The sequence below is a fragment of the Pan troglodytes genome, chromosome 11 (genome assembly GCF_028858775.2).
Source record: "Pan troglodytes isolate AG18354 chromosome 11, NHGRI_mPanTro3-v2.0_pri, whole genome shotgun sequence".
Taxonomy (NCBI): domain Eukaryota; kingdom Metazoa; phylum Chordata; class Mammalia; order Primates; family Hominidae; genus Pan; species Pan troglodytes.
In genome coordinates, this window is record NC_072409.2 from 22543279 (window position 1) to 22567500 (window position 24222).

At 36.8% G+C, this 24222-nt stretch overlaps 2 long non-coding RNA genes across 3 annotated transcripts in view; one reads left to right on the forward strand and one right to left on the reverse strand.

The window, feature by feature from the left end:
* The window catches only part of LOC107976876 (uncharacterized), a 37057-nt gene extending 27312 nt beyond the window's left edge, over positions 1-9745 (forward strand). The window contains exon 3 of the long non-coding RNA XR_001721164.3: positions 9427-9745. This is a non-coding gene — a long non-coding RNA (uncharacterized LOC107976876). The remainder of the gene's footprint in view (positions 1-9426) is intronic.
* Positions 1-24222, reverse strand: part of LOC107976760 (uncharacterized) — a 157682-nt gene that overhangs the window by 3968 nt on the left and 129492 nt on the right. The window lies entirely within an intron of this gene.

A 24222-nucleotide genomic window follows, 5' to 3' on the forward strand; every position in this document is an offset into this window, starting at 1 on the left:
TTACCTATGTTGTTATTTTACTATTTTTCTCACTTTACTTAAAATTATATTAATATGTTATAAAAATTGCTATCTCAGATACCTGTGGTACATATCTTCCTCATATATATGTTTCTATTTTTTTGTGTAAACCATATCCTGTGTTTTTAATTTTTCTCTTAAAGATAACAAATTAGTGGATTTTGGCATTAAAAAGTACAATTTAAGAATCTCTGAGTCTTGAACAGTAAATTTAAACCATGAACATTTAATATATCATGATTATATTTGTACTTATTTCTGTAACTTTATTTCATAGTTGTATTTGCCATGGTTATTTCCCTTTTCATCTTCCTTCCTGCCTCCAATTAATGCAGTAAATTTTATTGTGCAGTTTAGAAAAATTATATTGAATTGTTGCTGATGATAAGAGAAAATTTATTAAGAATTTTATATTGTTTTGTCATTCTCTCATCAATTTTTAAGACTTTCAATGTGTATGTCTTCCATGATCAACAAAAACACTTTAGCCCATTCTCTTCTTACTTGTCCTCTTCTCCTTCACCCTCTCATAGTATCATACTGAGTTTTAATTCGAATTCCTATACATTTCTCTTTTCTCACTTTTTTTTTATCTTGTGAGAGATCATTGATTAAGACAGTAACTTTTCTTAAGGTAATTAATTAACTTTGTTAGCAAGATCTTCTATAATTCTCCTGAATTTAATAGTCTACTTGTAATATTTTTTATAAAAATGTCTGCAAAAATGGTATTTTTGTATTAAAACTTTTGGGACTTTTTAAGCCTAAGACTATGATTACTTGGCTTTTTCATTTAGAGTTGATATACACACACTTCTTTTTTTAGCACTTTGGAAATATTTCTCCACTATCCTCTTGCATCTAGTGCTTCATACACAATGTTGGTTTCTACCTGATTTCCTCTTCCTCTATAGATCAGGTCTTTTTTTCTCTAGAACTGGATAAAATTTTCTCCTTTACTGAAGTTTTTAATTTTACTGTACAGTCTTTTTTTGTTTACTTCTTTGATTCTTGTTTGTTTTGATTTCTTTATTCACATGATTTAGCACTCTGAGACCTTTCTATCTGCAATTTTGCTTCTTTTTATTTTAGGACAGTCTCAATTGTTATTTCTTCAAGTATGCTTTTTATGCATCCCCCACTAACTTCTTTCCAATATTCCTGTTATATAAAAATTGGCAACTCTGTTTTACTCCTTTGCATTCCTTAAGTTAAAAGAACATTAATCAATATGTTTCTTTCCAATATCTTCCATATACATTAATTAGTCTGAATTTCCACTTGATTCTTTAACTCTTCATTGAGTCCACGCTTTCATTTATTTGCCATAAGAACTTTATTTTAGCTGTTTTATTTTGCTAACCTGTTATCTCCATGATTTTTTTTTATATTTCGTTTTCTTGCCTTATATTTCTAACAGACTATCTTATTACACTGAAGATGACTTTTTGTTTACGTCTATTTTCCTAAGCACATCTACGCTTCATAAAGGCAAGGACCATGTCTTACTTATCAACTTTTATACCTCAGTTCTTGAAAAATATGACATTCTTAAAAACGTTTGCCCAATTACTAAATGTGCTAAATTAGTGAAAGAAAAGATACATTTTATTCATTGTATATTTTTTGAAATGGTTTACTGAATGCTTAGCATTTTTTAAAGCACACTTATTGATTAGCAGAAGACTTTTTTTGAGGCTATTCTGTTAAAACTGTGGCTCTTCTGATATGTTAGCTTTGGACTTCCAGCCATTAGAACTATAAAAGAATACATTTCTGTTGTTTTAAACTACCAAGTTTGTGTTACTTTGTTACTACAGCCATAGGACTCTAATACACACAGTGAAAAGTTTTGGGATCCCTTTATACAATGATCTCCCTTCCACATTTTAGAGATTTATAATATACATTAATATATTAAAAGATCTATTAAGTCCGTGAATTTATTTAGGTCAATATTTTCAAAACTTATTTGAGACTAGGATTCATTCCTTCTCTACTCTCTTCATAACACTGATAGCCTGTGTGACTATGATTTACAAAATACACTTCGAAGAATATTGAATTAAATATTCCTAATCCTAAAATTAGGTTAAAAATAGTTGCAAAATCATAGCATACTTTCTTTCATTCTTAAAACAATTGACGCACTGTTATTTACGCTTTAAGTAGCAATCCTGTGGAATTCATATTTTCTTTTTTCTCCCTTTCTCCCTTTCTCTCTTTCTCTCTTTCTCTTTCTCTCTCTCTCTTTTTTTTTTTTTCACTCTTGTTGCCCAGGCTGGAGTGCAATTGCATGATCTCGGCTCTCTGCAACCTCTGTCTCCTGAATTCAAGGGATTCTCCTGTCTCAGCCTCCCAAGTAGCTGGGATTACAGGCGCCGGCCACTATGCCAGGCTAATTTTTGTATTTTTAGTAGAGACGGGGTTTCACCATGTTGGCCAGGCTAGGCTCAAACTCCTGACCTCAGGTGACCTCCCACCTTCGCCTCCCAAAGTGCTGGGATTATGGGCATGAGCCACCATACCCAGCCCAGAATTCACACTTTCAACAGCAAAGTGGACTTTGCAAGATATTATACATAGATAGGGGCCAAAGATAGTAATAATCTGAATTTTTTGCATTAATTCCATTATTGCCATTTTATATTTCACAGACATTAATAACATTTTGTATAGCAGAAAAACCAGCATGTTTTTATGTACTAGTCCAGCAAATAATACTGTCATTTACATAATGATATCACACTATTACTTCAATAAACAGATGACTGAAAATTGTGCTCTATTTCCATATCTAGAATACATTAGGAAAGGGCAAGTATTTAAGTAAGGATAAGAAATTCCAATTCCTTATCCTATTGGACTTAGTATATTGCACTTTGGAAAGAAGGCATATTTTAAAGATAGAAATGTAAAGGATGAAATGCAGCAGAGTACTGTCAAAGTCTCTCTTTTATTAATTTATTCAACATTTTTTACAAATATTTGTTGAGGTGCCCTTCTATATACAAAACATTGTGATGGGTGCTCTTTTCATAAATGATAGTAGAAATTAATTTAAGGAAACATTGTCTAGTTAAAACCAAACATTGATGCTTCAGAAAACTGAGGTTCAGGGATACGAAAAAAACTTGCCAAGTCACACAAAGAGTTAATAGAACAACAAACTTGAACAGTAATAATATTAATTTGGATACTTTAATGACTTAATGCAGCTATAATCAATTTATGTAAAAAAATGAAATCAGATCTCAATACTTTGCTTTTATTCTTCCCCAATAAATGTATTGACCCTTTTATTATTGCCCAGTAAATGGTTTATTTTGGTGAACAGTCCATGTATACATGAAAATAATGTGTTTCCCGCTGAGTGGAGTGTTCCATAAATTCCAATTAGAACAAGTTCATATGAGAGTTGTTTGTCTCATCTACATTCTCACTGATTTTCTATGCATTATATTAATTATTAAAAGCAGAATTTTAAAATTTTCAACAAATATGTATATTTCTGCATTTATTTCTATTAGTTCTTATTCATTTTGAAACTCTTATTATGTTCAAGCACATTTAGGATTATTCAGTCTTCCCAGTGAATTGACTTTACCATCTTTATTATTAAAAAATGTCTCTATTTTTCTCTGGAAATATTCATTTTTATGATGTTTATTTTGACTGATATTAACCTAGCACTCCTAGCATTCCAGTTTTCTTATAATCAATGACTGCTTTATAAATATTTTTTATTCTTATACTTGTAGCCTGTATGTGTCTTTTAACTTAAAACACATTGCCTGCAATAATTGGTTTACATACTTTTTACTTCTTCACATGTTATAAATCCAACCATAGATTGTTATTGCTTTTTGCACTGAACAACCAATTATCTTTACAGGAATTATGGAATGAGAAAACACATATTTTAAAGTTTCATTTCTAGTGTGGGTTCCCCACCTAGCATCACTTTCCTTTAGCCTGAAAAACTTCCTTTAACTTCCTTCTTATATATTATTTTAACATGTTTGCTGGTGACAAATTGTTTTAGTGTTTGACTTTTTCATTCATAAGGAATATTTTTTATTTAAAATACTTTATTGTTGGATGCAGAATTCCATGTTACTTTAGAACTTTGAAGATGTTGTTCTTTTATCTTCCAGATAATGTTTGGCCTGTTTCTAATGAAAAGTTACTGATAATTGTTATCACTATTCCTGATGACTGCTTTTAAGATTTTCTCTTTGTCTTGAGTTTTCATCAGTGTGAACACGACGTGCTTAAATGTAATTTTCTTTGTGTTAGTCTTTCTTAGTTTTATTGAGATTCTTGAATACATGGGTTTATTCATTTTTTTATTAAACTAGGGAATTTTTAGCCAGTATTTAAAGAAATATATTCTCTTCTTGATCTCTTTCTTCCCTCTTTCTAAAACTCCAATTACACATATATTAGACTGCTTGCTATTATCCCTCAGATCATTGAAGGTATATCCATAACTTAAAGTCATTTTAATCTCTGCTTTTTAATTAGAATGATTATTGATATAACTTCTAGGCTATGCATTCAAGGCTGCTTATCATGTTTTCTGCAGCATCCAGTCTGTTGTTAAATACATTCAGTTAATAGCCTTTATTTCAGATATTGGACTTATTACTCTATAATTTATTTTGTTTTTTTAAACATAATTTTTACTTCTACATTGAGATCCCTATCTGTTTTCTAGTTATGTTCACATTTTCCTTTAAGTCCTTGTATATATTTATAGTAACTGATTTAAAGTCCTTGTGTGGTAATTCCATTAGTTGTATTATTTGTGGGCATTTTTTGTTGACTAATCTTTCTACTGATTGTCAGTCAAAATTTTCTGCTTCTTTCCCAGTCTAGTAATTTTGAATTATGTACATGAACATGTGGATACTTCATTACTGAGTGTCTGGATTTTATTGCCTTTACTTAAATAGTTGATGTTTGTTTTGCCAGGCAGTTAATTTCTTCTGAGACTTTTATGTAAGTCTCTTTCTTCATCTGAGGCTTTTTTGTAAGTGTTCTTACGTTCATGTAGATTAGCCTATACTCTGTGAATTGATTAGCCCTATTCCTAAGGTGAAAGCTGTTTAGAATTTCATCTAAGATGGATAATACCTCTCCATTCTGGCTTGCTTTGTACAAACTTAAGAATCTCATAGCTCATAGGTGTTTAGCTAATATCCCCCTAGTAGTTGTCTTCTTATTGCTTTATTTTATTTCTTGCCAAGACTTGCAGGCTATATAGTAGGTTCAACTAAGTATTCAGCCAAATACTCAAAGGGAGATCCAAATTTCTGTTATGGACATTTCCACATTTCCATACAACTCTTTCTCTAGAGCTTGGACCAGCAGTTTGGAACTATAGGTTCTATTCCTTCAGCTCCATATTGGAATACTTCCTGCCCTGTGGGCCAAAATGTATTCCCTGGTTGTAAGCCTGTTGATTTGAGGATTCACTACATTTGTTTCCCATTTCTTAGTGATCACCATTATGCTTTACCTGTTGCTCAATATCTGAAAACAGTTGTTTACTATACATGTGATGTTTCAGTTTTTTAATGGCAGGAGACCTAGTTAAGATGAGTGTCCTCGTTTTTTTTTTTTTTTTTTTTTTTTTTTTTTTTGTAATTAGATACTCCATCTGCTTAATAGTGCTGTCTTTGGATTAGTAGAGAACCCAGGAATGTTTCCTAAGTTCATTGTCAACCATTTAGCCATTCCTCTGCAAACATATATCAATGTGTCATTGTGGTCTGGCACACGTGTTTTAGATTAAAATGTGCTAGATCATACTAAGTGATTGTTACTGGTTGAATAAATAAATTAATTATATGGTCTATGTTGCTAAACATACTATTACAACAGTATCCTCCATTATCTTATACATGTAGATTTTTATATAGCAAAAAAAAATCCTACACACAGTTTGAGATCAGTGTGTATATTGATCTGATGGCTGTGAAGATGACTAAAGATGCAGTCACTGTACTTAAGGGATTTAGATTAAAATTAAAAATGTAAGATCCAAATGCATGGAAATTTGAAGTACTAAGACATCACTTTCACTTTGAATTTGAATTTGTTAAGTCACCTAAGTACATGCCATTGTATATGGTATTATACTATTATTATTTTGAATGTGGTTGACTGATGAATTTGGAAGAAGCTGGAGATGGCTGCCAAATCGTTCTGAAGGAAGGAGCACCTTGCACTTTGTATACTAACAAAATGTCATTAGTTATAGATTTTTGAGCATATCATTGTGTTTCACCTGTCTATTACTTTCAATATTCTGTTCTCACTGACTAGAATATGACCTTCTGTAGTCTTTTTTTAACAAACTCCTACTTACCCTTATAAACAATGTTTCTTTTATTATCTTCTCCAAAAAAATAACTTTGATGTTATAAAAATAAATGGATTCTTCTGTGTATGTATATCTGAACTTTGCACAAGGTTGAATAGAGCACTTATCAACATATATTTGAAATATTTTTGTAAATTAATACTTTTACTGAAGTATTGAGGTCAAGGATTATTTATTTTTTGCTACCACCACAACTTTTGCTAATACCTAGTGTTAGTCATTGCATGGAAAATGTAAATGAAAAAGAATAGAATAGATTGGAAATGGATAAACTAGAAGAGAATAGGATAGAATAGAATCAGGGAGTCTAGGATAGAACAGAATATAATGTAATACAATAGAATAACTTAAAAAATTGGTTAGACACTCTGGAGGCATTTTAACTTTTGAAAATTGCCAAAATATCAAGTATTCAAATAATAATTGCTATCTGGTCATCATTTGTGAAGATCTCCACTGCGTGACTGATGCAGGAGCAATGATTCTACTCTTTGAAAGTGATTGAAGCCTATTAAAACCAAGAAAAGTGCTAATAAAGTAAAAAAATAAATAAATAAACTTTTAGAAGCCTCCTCTTGCCTGTGCCTGTCATAGCTCAGTGTGTAAAGCTCAACCCAGTATTTCCAGGTGACTAAAGGCAGGTTCATCTCTTTCAAGCACTTCCTAAAAATTTTCGAGTGAGAGTTTTTTGCCATAGAATGGATCCTTAGAAACCCAGTGGCAGGTTAGCATAGGGAAGAAGGTAGAAATTTCAGAATCGCTTCAAATACCAGCCAATAGTGAGATATAATGGAGTCTGTGAGGACTCTAATACTTTAGTTTTATTGGCTGGTGTATCTGTACTCCATTCATTTCCTTATTTACTTATTCATTAGTTTGCTTCTTTATTTAAAGTAAATATAAACAAATATTTACTGGTTGCCTACTATTGGCCATATAAACCTCATTTCTTACCCTCTGTTTAGGCATAGGCAATAAGAATTAAGAAGTAAAGAAGACAAAAGATAGCTATAATCATGGAGCTAAAAATAAGGACATGGACAATGCTGAGAACAGGCTTTATCACAGAGTACAATAGGTGCTATAATGGATAAATGCAGAGGGTACTTTGAAATCATATAACAGGGCCCCCTAAGTTAATATAGACAGTTAGGGCAGACTTGCTTCCTAGAGAAAGTGACATCTACATTGAGATCTGAATGTTGAGTGGGAAATAATCAGGGGAGGAGAAATAAAAGAGAGTATAGCTTCTTAGAAGGGGTAAAAAATGAAGCACAGTGTTCCTAGAGGGTAGACTGGGGGTAGGTTGGTGAAGAATGAGTCCAGATTGGTCAACAGGTACAGACACAAAAAGCTTTGTGAGTTGGATTAAAGTGTTTAGAAAGTATCCTTTTTCATTTTTGTTGTAAGAAGAGTGACTATGCATTACTGGAATAATTGTAATCGATCTATACTGTATGCCTGTACATCTATATATATATTATCTATTTATATGTCATATGTATTATGACATCATAATACATACAATATGTATATATATATACATGAAATGAATGCGAATGCATGCAGACACATTATGCCAGGTGTACACAGTTATGGTTTGACTCTTAATTCCTATCCGTGGAGTGTACTCATCAGCACATCCTTGTTGATGTAAATTCTCCTGCAGTGGGTTACCTGACTCTTTCCTAAGCTCTTCAGACCGCCCTACCTCTACTTGTTAATTAAAAATATCAATCTAAGATGGAAATCTGGTCATGCTGTCTCGTTTGCTTAAAACACCCCATTGCCCTTAATAAATTGCATTAAAATAAAATTTAAGCTCTTTAGAAGTGTTTACCAAGACCCTTCATAATCTGAGATTCCCAAATTTACCAACCAATCCTCAGCCGTCATTGTTCTCCCACACAAATCCAATATTCCAATAAAAATAAATTTCCTCCAGTTGCTTGATGTGGCACAAGCGTTTCTAACTTTGTATATGCTCTTCCTCAGTCTCTACCATTCTTTTTCCTTCTTTACCTGTCTAGTTTCTATTTTTCCTTGAAAACCCAGTGCAGGTATCACTTTTTCCTTCTTCCTAGGATGCTATGGGTGTTTCCCCTTCTCTGATTACCAAAAGCACCAGTTGTACACATAGTCCCAGCTCCATTACTTGATGACCATAACTTTGGTTTGAAACTTAACCTCCACAATCCTATTTCCTTTTACCTCTTTAAGATAACGACACATCTACCTCTTGGGGTCACTATAAGAATAATAGATTCCATTCAATATATGATGACTGGTGTTATTATTTTAAATTATTGTAGTCATTGTTACATGCATCATTATTCTATTAACTGATCAGTTTTTCTAATCAGCCTGAAGGGCATGTTCATGTGTTTGTTTTGTTATTTCTTTAGTGTCTCAAGGACCAGAAATAGGATGGGAGTTCAGTGAATCTCTACTGTGTAATGGAAGAGAAAAGGTCTCTATAGGAGCCAAATGTCCAGCTTCACAATTGGCCTGTTGTGGGATATTAGGCAGATCATTTCCCTCCCTGGGCCTCTGTAATTTTATCTGAGACATAGAATGAAGGAATTAGAAGGTGACTAAGGTCTCTTCTAATTACGTAATGTTATTGAACTTATCAAACTATAGGATGAAATGCTTTGATGATTTTTATGTTATTCCTCAAAGAGTCCACTCTAACTCCAGGGTCTGGTGCAACCCAAGTCCAGGCTCTCAGAAGTTCACGCCAAATCCGAAAACTGGTTTGTACTGGGTGGGATGAATATTACTTACACTGATACCTCTAATAATTTTGGTCCTGACTGCTTACCAGTGCAGCAATTGGACACTCATTGTTCCTGCTGTTTCAGCAAAGACGTGAGAGGCACATTTATGATTTAGCGTGTCAGAATCACAGATAGAAAAGCTGTCATCTGTAATTTTCACATGTCAAGTGACTACAAGTTGAGCTGACAGAATGAATCAGGCCTTCTTTCTCTTATTTTGTGTACCATCTCCAGCAACCTGATTTTTGAAAAGAAAAAAGGAACTTCCTTGAACTAAAGCAGTTAAGACCTCGACATTTGCTCACAGAAAAAGTCGTTGAGTCGTTTCTAGTTGTGAAGGGGCAAAAGATGCAGTTGTCCCTTATGGAAAATTCCAAGAACTTGTGCCTAATTTGAGTCATGCAAACCTGAGTTCTGCATGACTGAGCTCTGTCACTCAGTGGTTGGGAAATTTGTGATCATCTCTACGCCTTGCTTTCTGCATCTGTAAAGTGGAAATGATAATATCTACCTTGTGTGATTCCCGGAAGAATTAAATACATTATATTCAAAATCTTTTGGTCAACTATAAATTACCAGCAAGCATAAGTTATTGTTAACTGAGAGGATCAAACTTTGATTAACATATTTAGCATCTTTAAAATCCACATAATTCCAGTTTTTACTCATGCGAGAGGATTATATTGAAAATAATGTAAGTTTTGTTTAAACATTTTGTATCTTATATGGTTTGGGGTACATTTTTTGTGAATGAAAATTTTCACTTTCCTGGACTGAAGAGAAGCAGAGGAAATTGAGTTGCTTCTAATTTTGCCCCCTATGTTTTCTAGAACACAGGAAGGAGATTTGTGCTGATTAAACACACATACATACATATATGCACACACACACAAAATTCCATTCTTCAACTTTATATAATTGTCCTATTTCTCCCAAACACAAAGCGAAGAAATTCAAGGAAAGCTAATGCACCTTGGTTGCAAAATAGGCACATCAACCCATATGGCTGTTGTGAGGCATAACTGAACTAGAATTACGTGTCAGGGGCTTTGCAGATGGTTACACATTATACACAAAGGTGAATGTTTTGGAGGCAGCCATAAAGTGTAAAAATTTAACCAAGGGCTTTGAGGTCAAAAGCCCTGAGATCAAATTCAGCCTCTGCCCCTTTTCCTTGTTTTTCCTGCATGGTATATGACCTATCTCTTGCAATCTGAAAGTTTCAGTCTCCTTAGGTATAAATGGTGGTATTCTCACCTGCCTCACAGGACAATGATGAGGAGGAAGTAAAATGATGGATATGACTTTGCTCTGTAACCAGTAGCATGGTCTACAAATGTGTGGGCAAGATGTGGGTTCTACACTAATTACAGGGAAAACAAAGGGATCTCTGAATTAGCTGGGGAATTATTCCTCCCTCCACCTATGCCTTGAACAGCCAAGAGCAGTGCTCAGTCAGCAAAGACACAAAGGTTGAGGCCATTAAGCTGCATTCACACCCAGAGCCTGATGATCTCACAAGTGCAATCAGCAACAAAAAAAGAGACAAACATTTACTGCAAAGATGAGTTTCTTTGCAAAGGAAATCTAGCACTTTGGTCCATTCTGGGTTGGGTGCAAACACCATTCTCTCGCTGAGTCTCAGCTGTGTCAATATTCAAAAAAGAAAGGGATTAATGAAACAAAATGTCTACTCTGAGCACTTGGCTATCCCTGAAATAAAAGAAGAAAGGGGGGGAAACAAAAGAAAGAATATAACCAGGCTTGCTCTCCACTGGGAATTTATTTCCCTTTAATATTCATGTGGGTAACATTCATTGCCAATAAATGTAGACATGCATTTTAATGGCATACTGTATTAGGAATAAAATGAGAACACCCAGAAACTTGACAACACAAATGAGTACTAAGATCCTTTTGTCTGCTATCTGTGCTAATTTCTGTCCCATCTGTGGAAAAACACCTTAAAACTTTTGCCTTTTGTTTCTGTTTCTGTGTTTACCTGCCACTTGATAGCTTTGTTTTGTAGAAGAGCTCCTCAAAAACACACGCCATGTCTTCTACAACTCCTTATTGTTTTTGCTTAGCACAGAGATGGACACAAATAAATTGCATGGGGGAATTACATGGGGATTTTGCAGTTCTGGCCACCAATGTTCAAAAAGGACATTGGACAACTGGAGCAGATGGAAAGGGGCCTAGAAACAATGTTATATGAGCAACTAGTGAAAGAACAAAAAGAGCTCTAAGCTAGAATACTGGAACACTCAGAGCTGAAGTGAGGATGGCAGGACAGCATGAGAACTGTCAGTTAAATTTCCTTGTGCCTTGGGAGACTAAATCCAGAGCTCAGTTACACGAAGGAAGGATTTTGCTAAAACTAAACCAAAAGAAGATGCACAAATAGCCAACAAGTACATAAAAAATGTGCAACATCACTGATCATCAGAGAAATGCAATCAAAACCACAATGAGTTACCATCTCACCCCAGTTAGAATGGCTGTTATAAAAAAAGATAAAATAAAATGCTAGCATAGATGCAGAGAAAGGGGGACTCTTATACATTATAGATGGAAATGTAAATTAGTACAGCCATTATAAAAAACCATATGGAGGTTCCTCAAAAAATTAAAAATAGAACTACTATATGACCCAGCAATTTCACTACTGGTTATTTATACAAAGTAAAGAAAACCAGTATATCGAAGTGATATCTGTACTCCCATTTTCACTGCAGCACCGTTCACAGTAGCAAAGATAAGGAAACAACCTAAGTGTCCATCAACAGATGAATGAATAAAGAAAATGTGTTAAATACACACGATGAAATATGACTCAGCCATAAAAAGAATGAAATCACATCATTTGCAGCGACATGGATGAAACGGGAGGACATTATGTTAAGTGAAATAAGCCAAGCAGAGAAAGACAAATATGGCATGTTCTTACTAACATGTGGGAGCCAAAGAAATTGATCTTATGGAGGTAGATAGTAGAATGATAGTTACCAGAGACTGGGAAGAGTAGAGTAAGATGAAGAGATGTTGGTCAGTGGGTACAGACATACAGGCAGATAGAAGAAATACATTCCAGGGTTTGACAGCACAGTTGGGTGACTATAGTTAACAACAATATATTATATATTTCAAATGGGTAGAAAAGATTTAAAATGTTCCCAAAACAAATGAATAATAAATGGTAGAGGTGATGGATATCCTAAATACCCTGCTTCAGTGATTACACATTGTGTGAATGTATCACAAGCACTCCATAAATAGGTACGATTAGTATGTATCACTTTAAAAAATACCCACACCTGTAATGATTTAATTTTATTCCCCTCCCAACATTGGTGGTTTTACTTGCTGTGGAGATTTTTACCCGTGGGAATTTTCAAATTTGGGATCAGAAAATCTATCTACTCTTGAATATCACTCTGAGAAATTCAGTGTCCCAAGTGAGGTCACTTGGCTTATTTGAGCATTAAAATACAAAACAAAACTAAGTTTCATCTGGGCACATGATTTGTTTTTTTGTTTTTTTTTAACTTTTCCTACTGAGAATCATTGACTCTTCCTCTGATGGGAGAGCATTTTTCTGAAACAGTATGATGGCATTTCTTTTTCCCTGAAGTCCCAACCTCAGAGCTTTCCAAAGAATAAACATTCCACATTCAGTCATTAGGGACTCCTCATTGCACAGCCAATGTTTTGCTATAAAGGAATCTGAACAGAAGCAGAAGCAGTAGGAGAGGCAATTCAATTGCTAACAAACTTCATGACAGGAGGATATTAGATGATCTAGAAAATTAAGATGTTTGGCTTTGAGAAACACCGGGAAACTGAGGTCCAAAGAAAAGTAACTTTTTTTAAGGCACCTCAGAGATTGACAAACCTGGAATGAGAAGGAACCCTTGTGTACTAGCATTGCAGCAGAGCGATGTCAGGAAGCTCATCCAGAGGTCTGGATGCTACCAATGGACTTCAGAGACCACTTGACTTCTCCTAGAGTCAGAAACTAAGCTGGACCCTGATTTCTGTGGAGGAGCCGGAGAGTGAGAGTTAAGGTAAGGGTTAAGGCAGCCCAAACATCCCTATTCCATCTCTATCATCTTGAAAAGTCAATGTGTGAGTTCACAGTGGACATATAAGAGCAGGGCAGGGTCCTCAGTGTGCCTTTGTCATCCCCTGAGTACCAAAAATTGGGCCAGGGTCCTAGTAAGGGCACAACCCAGCCCCCAAATTTGTTGGCTTCTTGTTAATTGAGTGAGTGAGAGATAAGGGGGAAAGTAATTTGTGCCCCCACTAACTTCTAATATAGAGCTGAAAAATCTAAATCTACGCAAGTTAGGAAAAATAAACCAATCCTCCAAAAACAAAACAAACAAACAGACAAAAAACCTCCAGGATCTTCTACATGGCAAGCAAAATAGGCACAATCCCTGCCCTCATGGTGGATATATTTGAATTTCTTATACTGATAATTCTTTAAAATACACATTGACATATTTCACACTTTGTTAAATTGAGGGGCAAGTTCCATTACCTGGGTGCTTAATAATGGGTAATGCATTTCCCTTTCTGATTAGTACTTGGGTGATTTATGTTCTATACCACAACTCGCTCACGCAGGTTATGCCTTGTTCCTGGCCTCAATATCATCATCTGTAAAATGAACAGATTGTGATAAATATCCTCTTAACTCCCAGGTGTGGAATGAATATCACAGCCTCACCTGGGAACAGGGAAGCAAGTTTGTGGCATTTCACTTTAATCTGCGATGCCACCTTGTGGTTATCAACACGGAGCGCACCAAGGACAGGGAAGAGTGTGCAACACAGCAGCCCACATCAGAAGATGTCCGTTTATTCTTCCCGCCCCTGAGGCTGGATGCACTAAATGGGAAACAGAAGTTTCCTTTCAAGTCCACATCCCATAACCCTTGGAAGCCTCATCCTGCATAGAATCACCAAGAGTGAACTCTAGTAACACAGTTTGGGGCTTCCTGGAGTCTTGCAAAATGTGTCCGTCCCCATCACTCCACACTCACATGTCTCTCCTTAAGTCTGCTAGATGATGACAGATGGGACCAGGCTGGGGCAAGACACTGGAGACAGAGATGGAACGAAGATAAGCCAACTTTCCAGACCAAACTCCTCTCACTCAGGCTATGGGAAAAGTAAGTCATTTCCAGGGTCCAGGAGGTCTGAAGATATTCAAGCTTCTGATTCCCTTTACTTTCTTCATGTAACTACATGTTTTCCCATGACTACATTACAAAAAGGGGTTGTCATATCTTGGTGTGGCTGTGTACCAGGTCCCTGACCTCAGGTACATACCAGTCAGCCCTAAAACTGTGATGCCCTAGTCCCAAACACCATACTGCCAATTAGAACACACTGCATGTGGAGCTCTCAATATGGTGAACTCAAGTGTGTTTGCACTCTAGTGGCAGAGACAATAGGCTTGCTGGGGGAGAGAGAGCCAATTTGAAATTAGCTGGTCCTTAAAAAATCAGGAACTCTAAGAATGCATTACTTTGAAACAGGAAGCAACAAGGCACAACAAAACAACAATGACAAAGCATCAGCTCAGAAATTCTCATGCTGCACTTGGCACTGGGCTAAACAAATTTAACATGTGTTGTTTTATTTAACCCCCTACAACATTATGAAGTCACTACTTTTATTATTTTAAATTTCACAGTGGAAAAAGCCAAGGCTTGCTAAGGCAAATGTAACTTGGCCCCAGTCTCCCAGCTAGGAAGTGGTGTCACTATTATTTTGAATCTCTTTCCAACTTCAGGTTTCATGCTCTTCCAACACCCAGAAGAGCATGAAGCAGGGAATTCAAAGACTTCTCTTCTAGTTCTTACCCACTTGTCATGAGACATTGTACCTGTACTCAACATCTTCAGCCTCTGGTTTCCTTAGATCTAGAATGGAGATGATACAAAATCAGACTAAAGGCAAAATGCCGGATCACATCATACTGTGAAGTTCCTCCTAAATCTAGGACTGAAATTTGTAATATATCAATTGACATTGAAGTCAAAGATTGCAAACCAGCAGCCTATAAGGGAATTCAGTTCATCAATTTGATTCATTTACTCTGAAATCTGTTACAAATTGGAAGTTTAAAGATTTTGGGTGGACACGACTCTCCATTTCATCCTGGTTCCTATTTCTCTGTGCTATCCTATGCAGCTCAGTTGTCTGCTTGACCTCACTGGTGGACATGTGATTACATGGTTCTTGGTTTATGTCAAATCCAAGGTTTTGTGTGTTGGTAATCAGACTGCAGGCCATTACAGAGGCTAACTTCACTGCTAGCCTCCATCTAGATTATTTTATTAAGCCATTGTTGTCCCAAACTCTGTTGTTTTCTCTGGGCAGCTTATGAGCAACTCAGACTAATGTGATACTACCACAGGAAATATTATGACCTAAATTTCAGGAGACCTGAATTCTGCTTCAAGTTGTATGGTTCTGGGCAAGCTCATGAATCTCTCTGAGCTTCAACTTTCCCATCTATGGGAGGCTTAGAGTAAACGTTGAAAACTTCTGTGTCCCGGCCGGGCACGGTGGCTCACGCTTGTAATCCCAGCACTTTGGGAGGCCAAGGTGGGCGGATCACGAGGTAAGGAGATTGAGACCATCGTGGCCAACATGGTGAAACCCCATCTCTACTAAAAATACAAAAATTGGCTGGGTGTTGTGGTGTATGCTTGTGGTCCCAGCTATTTGGGAGGCTGAGGCAGAAGAATCGCTTGAACCCAGAAGGCAGAGCTTGCAGTGAGCCGAGATCCAGCCACTGCACTCCAGCCTGGCGACAGAGCGAGACTCTGTTTCAAAAAAAAAAAAAAAAAAAAAAGAGAGAGAGAGAGAGAAAACTTCTGTGTCCCTGTAAAACTGAACCTTCCATTCTGATTGGCTAAGCAGCAGCCTATTAATTTAGATGCATGCGAGTGTTGTATCTTTAAATACCTTGATCTCACACATAGGCTTTAATTGACTTGGGCATTTGTAGTTTTTAAAAGCTCCCCAGGAGATTCTAATGTGCAGCCCAAATTGAGAACCACTGTGCTAAAGTGTGAGCTCTGAAACAAAGTACCTTTTTCATAAAGGACAAGGAGACATTTTTAAAAATTAAAAACAGGCCGATTTAAAAAAAACTGATATAAGTGATATGTTAAAAATCCTAGGATTCTTAACTCCAAACCCAGGTTCTTTTCTGTTATACTGACCATGGGATACTATTTAAAGAACCCAATCCATCTTTTCTTAGAATACTTAAAATATCTCATAAACCTAACAAACTAAACAATGCATAGCTTGTAAAAAAAAAAAAAAAAAAAAAAAAGCAATACTGTGGCTTCTCCTGAGTTCCCCAGGTCCTAGCAAAGGTATATAGGATATTCTCAGGTAAGTCTAATCCTTTAGGCCTCATGACCTTATTTTCAGAGTGCTAAATGGTTCTCAAAGTGAGGAGAGAAGCTAGAACTAGCTAGGAAGGGTGAAGAAAAGAAAGCTTTCTGTATTCCAACAGTTAGCTGATGCTCATATACAAACTAAAGAAAATTAAGCAGCACTTTTAAGATTTTCTAATCATTTAAAAAGCCCAGATTATCACCGTCCAAGGAAAGAGGAATGGCTCGGAAGTCAGTTTCTGCCGACACCTGCAGCTTTCAGCAACTCTGGTCCCTGCTTCAGGCTCCAAATCCATCTGTCAAGTCACAGCAGCCCATTTGCAAATGCTATCTGGCTTCACAAGGACTCTTTTATTCATCACATTTATTAAGTAATAGAAAGTGAGTTATAGTCATTAGAGAATATAAAAATTACTTTCATTCAGGTGTCCAAATGAGTCTCTTTGGCTACAATATGAAAAAAGAGCTCTGGCTGACTTCTCTCTGTGCCCAACAATTGTGCCAGGAAGTAGAAACTGGTCAGGCAGCCCTTTCTAGAAGATTAGCTCAGCACTTAAGCTAATTAAGCTTCATTCCTTCAGATTGGTTTCCTGAGTGTCCAGTATGTGCCTGGCCCTGTGCTAGGACAGTGTGACTTTGGACCAGGTGCTTAGTGAGTCAAGCCTCTTTTTCTTCATCTTTGTGATGGACATAATAATGTCTACATCACCATCTTGCAAATGACATAAGACATATTCAGGCTCTGTCAAATGTAAAGCAACATGTTCAAAGTTTATTTTTTGTATTATTTCCCTTTTTCCCTAAAATCAAATCCAAGATTGTGTCATTTCTGTGTAATGGACTGTTGGCTATCTGATGCAACTGGAAGTTCTTGACTCACTTGCCACATGGCTCAAATAATTACCCGCTCCCTTCCCGGTGCTATTTTGATTGACATTTTGTTGTATATATGGCCCTTACAGAGGCAGTTAATCCTCGTTTTTTGACCCATATCCTCAGGATTTTGATCTTCTTTCAGTTAATCTCTTTATGTTAATTCTTTCTTTTTTCTCTTTATGTTAATTCTTAATGCAACATCAACGAAACTTACAGTTATAAATCTTTTGGGAAAAGTGGTTTGCACTTCCATTGAATTACAGATCTGAGATATGGGTGAATCTTTAAAGTACTGGTTCAATATCCCACCTGATCTTGAAAGAACTTGAGGTTTTTAGCTGAAGAACAGAGTGTCTGCTGTTCCAGAGAGCCTGCTGGAGCTATTTGCACATATTTCAAGTTATGACATGGAAGAGAAATCAGACCTATTGTCTGAGATTAAATAATAGAAAACGTAGTTGGCAGACTTCAGTAATTTGAACTATACCACATTGACATGGGCTGTCTGGGAATTCGTTGAGTCCTCTGACTCTGCAAATACGCAAGTAAAAGTTGTATTAAATAATGTTGAACATGCTATATGCTGAGCTAAATTGATTCAGTTGTAACTCACAGCATTCAAAATATAGATGTGCTGGATATCTTGGACTGGTCTCTCCAGATACACTTTCTAACCTTCTGCACCCTTCACTGTGACCCAGGTGTCTGATCTCCATGCCCCTCCTTGCCTTCTGGCTTCTGGTTAGACTCATCCCGAAGATTAGAGGGAGAAGGGGGGAAAGAGCATGAGGTCAGGGGACTTAACCCATCGGCTCCCTGCCTCCAGGATTGCCAAGGGCTGGCTGTGTTCTTTGGGTGATTCTCACAGCCCCTTCCAGGAAGCTTTTTACCTGCTGCATGTGTGTCTCTGGGGTCCCCACAGAACATCTTCCTCTCACCCCATCAGCACAGGCACCCTGCTCATACTAGACCTAGCAGGATGCCCTCAAACCTTGAGTTTCCCTGCGCCCAGCCCTCAGCATTGTCAATACTTCCTTTATTATATTCTCCTCAAATTACACATCATTCTTTCTGATGAGACTCTGACTGATAAAAGTGGGATAAACAAACAAAGTGAGAACATAAAATTTAAGAAATAAAGAAGAACTCAGGATGCTTCCTTTTTCCTTTTAATAATTCTCTAAACCCCATAAAATACAGATGAGACGTGGAGGGGTGAAGTTCCACAGGAAGTTGGTAAGGCCAAAATAAGAACTTACATGTATTGACTTCAGATCACATACCTCAAACCTCTGTCCTGTTGCTTCTCTGAATGCTAAAAAAGAGTTAGTTGAAAATTAATCCATTTCCAACCTGGCAAACACTATTGGTAGGGTCATCAAGGTTAACATCCTCAGTTTTAAATCATGTTGCTAGCATGTACCCTTGATATACTGTGATGAGAATGACACTTCGTCTCTGAGATTTTCCCTCCATAAACTCATAACCCATAACCCCAGTTTCACTATGAGGAAAACATCAAAGAAACCCAGACTAAGGCACATTCTATAAAATGCCTGACTTGTATTCCTCAATACTGTCAAGAGCATAAAAAAGTCTGAGAAACTGTCACAGTACAAAGTAATCTAAAGAGATTTGTCAACTAAATGTAATGTGGTATCCTGGATGAAATTCTGGAACAGGAACAAGACATTAAGGAAAACTAATGAAATCCAAATAAAATTTGGGACCACAGCTGCCGCTGACATGAACCCATTGCTGAAGCAAAGAAGTGCTGGATGGAGTCTGAGGATCCTCAGCTTCCACTAGGAAGGAGAGAGGCTGAGCAGCGATGTGGGGGTGGTGGGGTAGGAAGCCTGGAAGAGGCTGGAGAGAAACATGGGGGAAAGCAGATTCTCACATGAGGTGGATGGGAAACAGAACTAGATTGCAGCTCCGACTTGGACCAACTGAGCAGCGTTGGAAGGCTCACATTGTGAACTTTAGCTCCAGATGGACTGCAAGAACAAATCAGCAATCCTGAGAGGACCCACAGACCCTATGAAGGAAGCGGACTGCTCCTGCAGGACCTGGGACACACCCCAAATACTCAGCTGCAGCAAGACCCACCCAAAGAGAGCTTGAGCTCAGACACACCTAGCACTGCCCCTACTGGATGGGTCCTTCCCTACCCACCCTAGTAGCAGAAGACAAAGGACTTATAATCTTGGGAGTTCTAGGGCCCCGCCCACCACTGGATCCTTTCATACTACTACAGCTGATGCTCTCTGGAAAGTGCCACCTCCCAGCAGGAGGCCAACCAGCACAAAAATAGATCATTAAACCACCAAAGCTAAGAACTCTCAAGGAGTCCATTGCACAACCACCCTCCCCAACCCCACCACCTCCACCCCAGTAGGAGCTGGTATCCACAGCTGAGAGACCCACAGACTGCTCACATCACAGGACTCTGTGCAGACAACCCCCATTACCAGCCCAGAGCGGGGCAAACTTGCTGGGTGGCTACACCCAGAAGAAAAACAACAATCACTGTAGTTTGGCTCACAGGAAGCCCCATCCATAGGAAAAGGGGGAGTGTACTACAGCAGGGAACACCCCATGGGACAAAGGAATCTGAACAACAGCCTTCAGCCCAAGACCTTCCCTCTGACAGAGCTTACCAAAATGAGAAGGAACCAGAAAACCAACTCTGGTAATATAAAAAAAAAAAAAAAACAAGTATCTTTAACACCCCCCAAAAATCACACTAGTTCACCAGCAGTGGATCCAAACCAAGAAGAAATCCCTGATTTACTTGAAAAAAAAATTCAGGAGGTTAGTCATTAAGCTAAAGAGGGAGGCACCAGAGAAAGGCAAAGCCCAATGCAAGGAAATCCAAAAAATGATACAAGAAGTGAAGGGAGAAATATTCAAGGAAATAGATAGCTCAAAGAAAAAACAATCAATCAAAAATTCAGGAAACATTGGACACACCTAAAGAAATGCAAAATGCTCTGGAAAGTCTCGGCAATAGAATTGAACAAATAGAAGAAAGAAGTTCAGAGCTGGAAGACAAGGTCTTTGAATTAACCCAATCCAACAGAGACAAATAAAAAAGAATTTTAAAAAATGAACAAAGCCTCCAAAAAGTTGGGGATTATGTTAAACAACCAAACCTAAGAATAGTCGGTGTTCCTGAGGAAGAAGAGAATTCTAAAAGCTTGGAAAACACATTTGGAGGAATAATCAACGAAAGCTCCCCTGGCCTAGACATTCAAATATAGAAGCACAAAGAACATCTGCAAAATTCATTGGAAAAAGATCATCGCCTAGGCACATTGTCATCAGGTTATCCAAAGTTAAGACAAAGGGAAAAATCTTAAGAGCTGTGAGAGACAGAAGCACCAGGTTACCTATAAAGGAAAATCTATCAGATTAACAGCAGAATTCTCAGCAGAAACCCTACAAGCTAGAAGAGAGAGGAGCCCTATCTTCAGCCTCCTCAAACAAAACCATTATCAGCCAAGAATTTTGTATCCAGCGAAACTAAGCATCATATATGAAGGAAAGATACAGCATTTTTCAGACAAACACATGCTGAGAGAGAATTCACCAATATCAAGCCACCACTACAAGAACTGCTAAAAGGAGCTCTAAATCTTGAAACAAATCCTGGAAACACATCAGAATAGAACCTCTTTAAGGCATAAATCACACAGGGCCTACAAAACAAAAATACAAGAAGCAAAACCAAAAAACAAAGTACACGGGCAACAAATAGCATGATGAATGCAATGGTACCTCACATCTCAACATTAACATTGAATGTAAATGGCCTAAATGCTCCACTTAAAATATACGGAACTCCAGAATGGATAAGAGCTCACCAACCAACTATCTGCTGCCTTCAGGAGACTCACCTAACACATAAGGACCCACATAAACTTAAAGTAAATGGGTGGGAAAGGGCATTTCACACAAATGGACACCAAAAGCAAGCAGGGGTAGCTATTCTTTTATCAGACAAAACAAACTTTAAACCAACAGCAGTTAAAAGAGACAAAGAGGGACATTACATAATTGTAAAAGGCCTTGTTCAACAGGAAAATATGACAATCCTAAACATATGTGCACCTAACACTGGAGCTCCCAAATTTATAAAACAATTACTAATAGATTGAAGAAATGAGACAGATAGCAACACAATAATAGTGGGGGACTTCAATACTCTACTGACAGCACAAGACAGGTCATCAAGACAAAATGTCAACAAAAAAACAATGAATTTAAACTATATCTTGGAATAAATGGACTTAACAGATATATACAGAATATTTCATCCAACAACTGCAGAATACACATTCTATTCAACAGCACATGGAACTTTCTCCAAGATAGACCATATGATAGGCCATGAAATGAGCCTCAATAATTTTAAGAAAATTAAAATTACATCAAGCATTCTTTTGGACCACAGTGGAATAAAATTGGAAATTAACTCCAAAAGGAACCTTCAAAACCATGCAAATATATGGAAATTAAATAGCCTGCTCCTGAATGAGCACTGGGTCAAAAAGGAAATCAAGATGGAAATTTTAAAAATCTTCAAACTGAATGACAATAATGACACAACCTATCAAAACCTCTGGGATACAGCAAAGGTGGTGCTAAAAGGAAAGTGCATAGCCCTAAACAGCTACATCAAAAAGACTGAAAGAGTACAAACTGACATTATAATGTCACATATCAAGCAACTAGAGAAACTAGAACAAACCAAACCCAACCCCAGCAGAAGGAAGGAAATAACTAAGATCAAGGCAGAACTAAATGAAATTGAAACAAATGAACAAACAACAAAAAAATAAAAAAGATAGATGAAGAAGCTGTTTCTTTGAAAAGATAAATAAAATTGATAGACCATTATCAAGATTAACCAAGAAAAGAAGAGAGAAAATCCAAATAGCCTCACTAAGAAACGAAACAGGAGATATTACAACTGACATCACTGAAATACAAAAGATTATTCAAGGCTACTATGAACACCTTTATGCACATAAACTAGAAAACCTAGACGAGATGGATAAAGTCCTGGAAAAATATAACCCTCCCAGGTTAAATCGGGAAGAATTAGATACCCTGAACAGACAAATAACAAGCAGTGAGATTGAAATGGTAACTAAAAAATTACCAACAAAAAAAGTCCAGAACCAGATGGATTCACAACAAAATTCTACCAAACATTCAAAGAAGAATTGGTACCAATTCTTTTGACACTATTCCACAAGAAAGAGAAAGAAAGAACCCTCCCTAATTTATCCTATGAAGCCAGCATAGCTCTAATGCCAAAACCAGGGCAGGACATAACCAAAAAAAGAAAACTACAGACTGATATTCTTGATGAACATAGATGCTAAAATCCTTAACAAAATACTAGCTAACTGAATCCAACAAAATATGAAAAAGATAATCCACCATGATCAAGTGGGTTTCATACGAGGGATGCAGGGATGGTTTAACATGTGCAAGTCAAAAAAAGTGATACACCACATAAACAGAATTAAAAACAGAAATCACATGACCATCTCAATAGATGCAGAAAAAAAATTCAACAAAATCCAGCATCCCTTTATGATTAAAACTCTCAGCAAAATCGGCATACAAAGGACATACCTCAATGTAATAAAAGCTATCTACAACAAACCCACAGATGACATAATACTGAATGGGGAAAAGTTGAAAGCATCCCCTCTGCAAACTGGAACAGGACAAGGATGCCCATTCTTATCACTCCTCTTCAACATAGCACTGGAAGTCCCAGCAAGAGCAATCAGACAGGAAAAAGAAATAAAGGGCATCCAAATCAATAAAGAGGAAGTAAAAAAGTCACTGTTTGCTGACAATATGATAATTTACCTTGAAAATCCTAAAGACTCCTCCAGTTTGCTGATAAAAGAATTCAGCAAAGTTTCTGGATACAAGATTAATGAACACAAATCAGTAGCTCTTCTATATACCAACAGCGACCAAGCAGAGAATCAGATCAAGAACTCAAACCCTTTTACAATAGCTGCAAAAATAAAATAAAATAAAATACTTAGGAATATACCTAAACAAGGAGTCAAAAGACCTCTACAAGGTAAACTACAAAACACTGTTAAAAGAAATCACAGATGACATAAACAAATGGAAATACATCCCATGCTCATGGATGGGTAGAATCAATATTGTGAAAATGACCATATTGACAAAAGCAATCTACAAATTCAATGCAATCTCCATCAAAACACCACTATCATTCTTCACAGAATTAGAAAAAATCAATTCTAAAATTCATATGGAATCAAAAAAGAGCCCATATAGCCAAAGCAAGACTAAACAAAAAGAACAAATCTGAAGACATCACACTACCTGATTTCACACTGCACTATAAGGCCATAGTCACCCAAACAACGTGGTACTAGTATAAAAATAGGCACATAGACCAATGGAACAGAATAGAGAATGCAGAAATAAACCCAAATACTTACAGCCAACTGATCTTCAACAAAGCAAACAAAGCAAACAAAAACATAAAGTGGGGAAAGGACACCCTTTTCAACGAATGGTGTTGGAATAATTGGCTAGCCACATACAGGAGAATGAAACTGGATACTCATCTTTCACCTTATACAAAAAATCAACTTAAATCTAAGACTTGAAACTATAAAAATTCTAGAAGATAATATTGAAGAAACCCTTCTAGACAT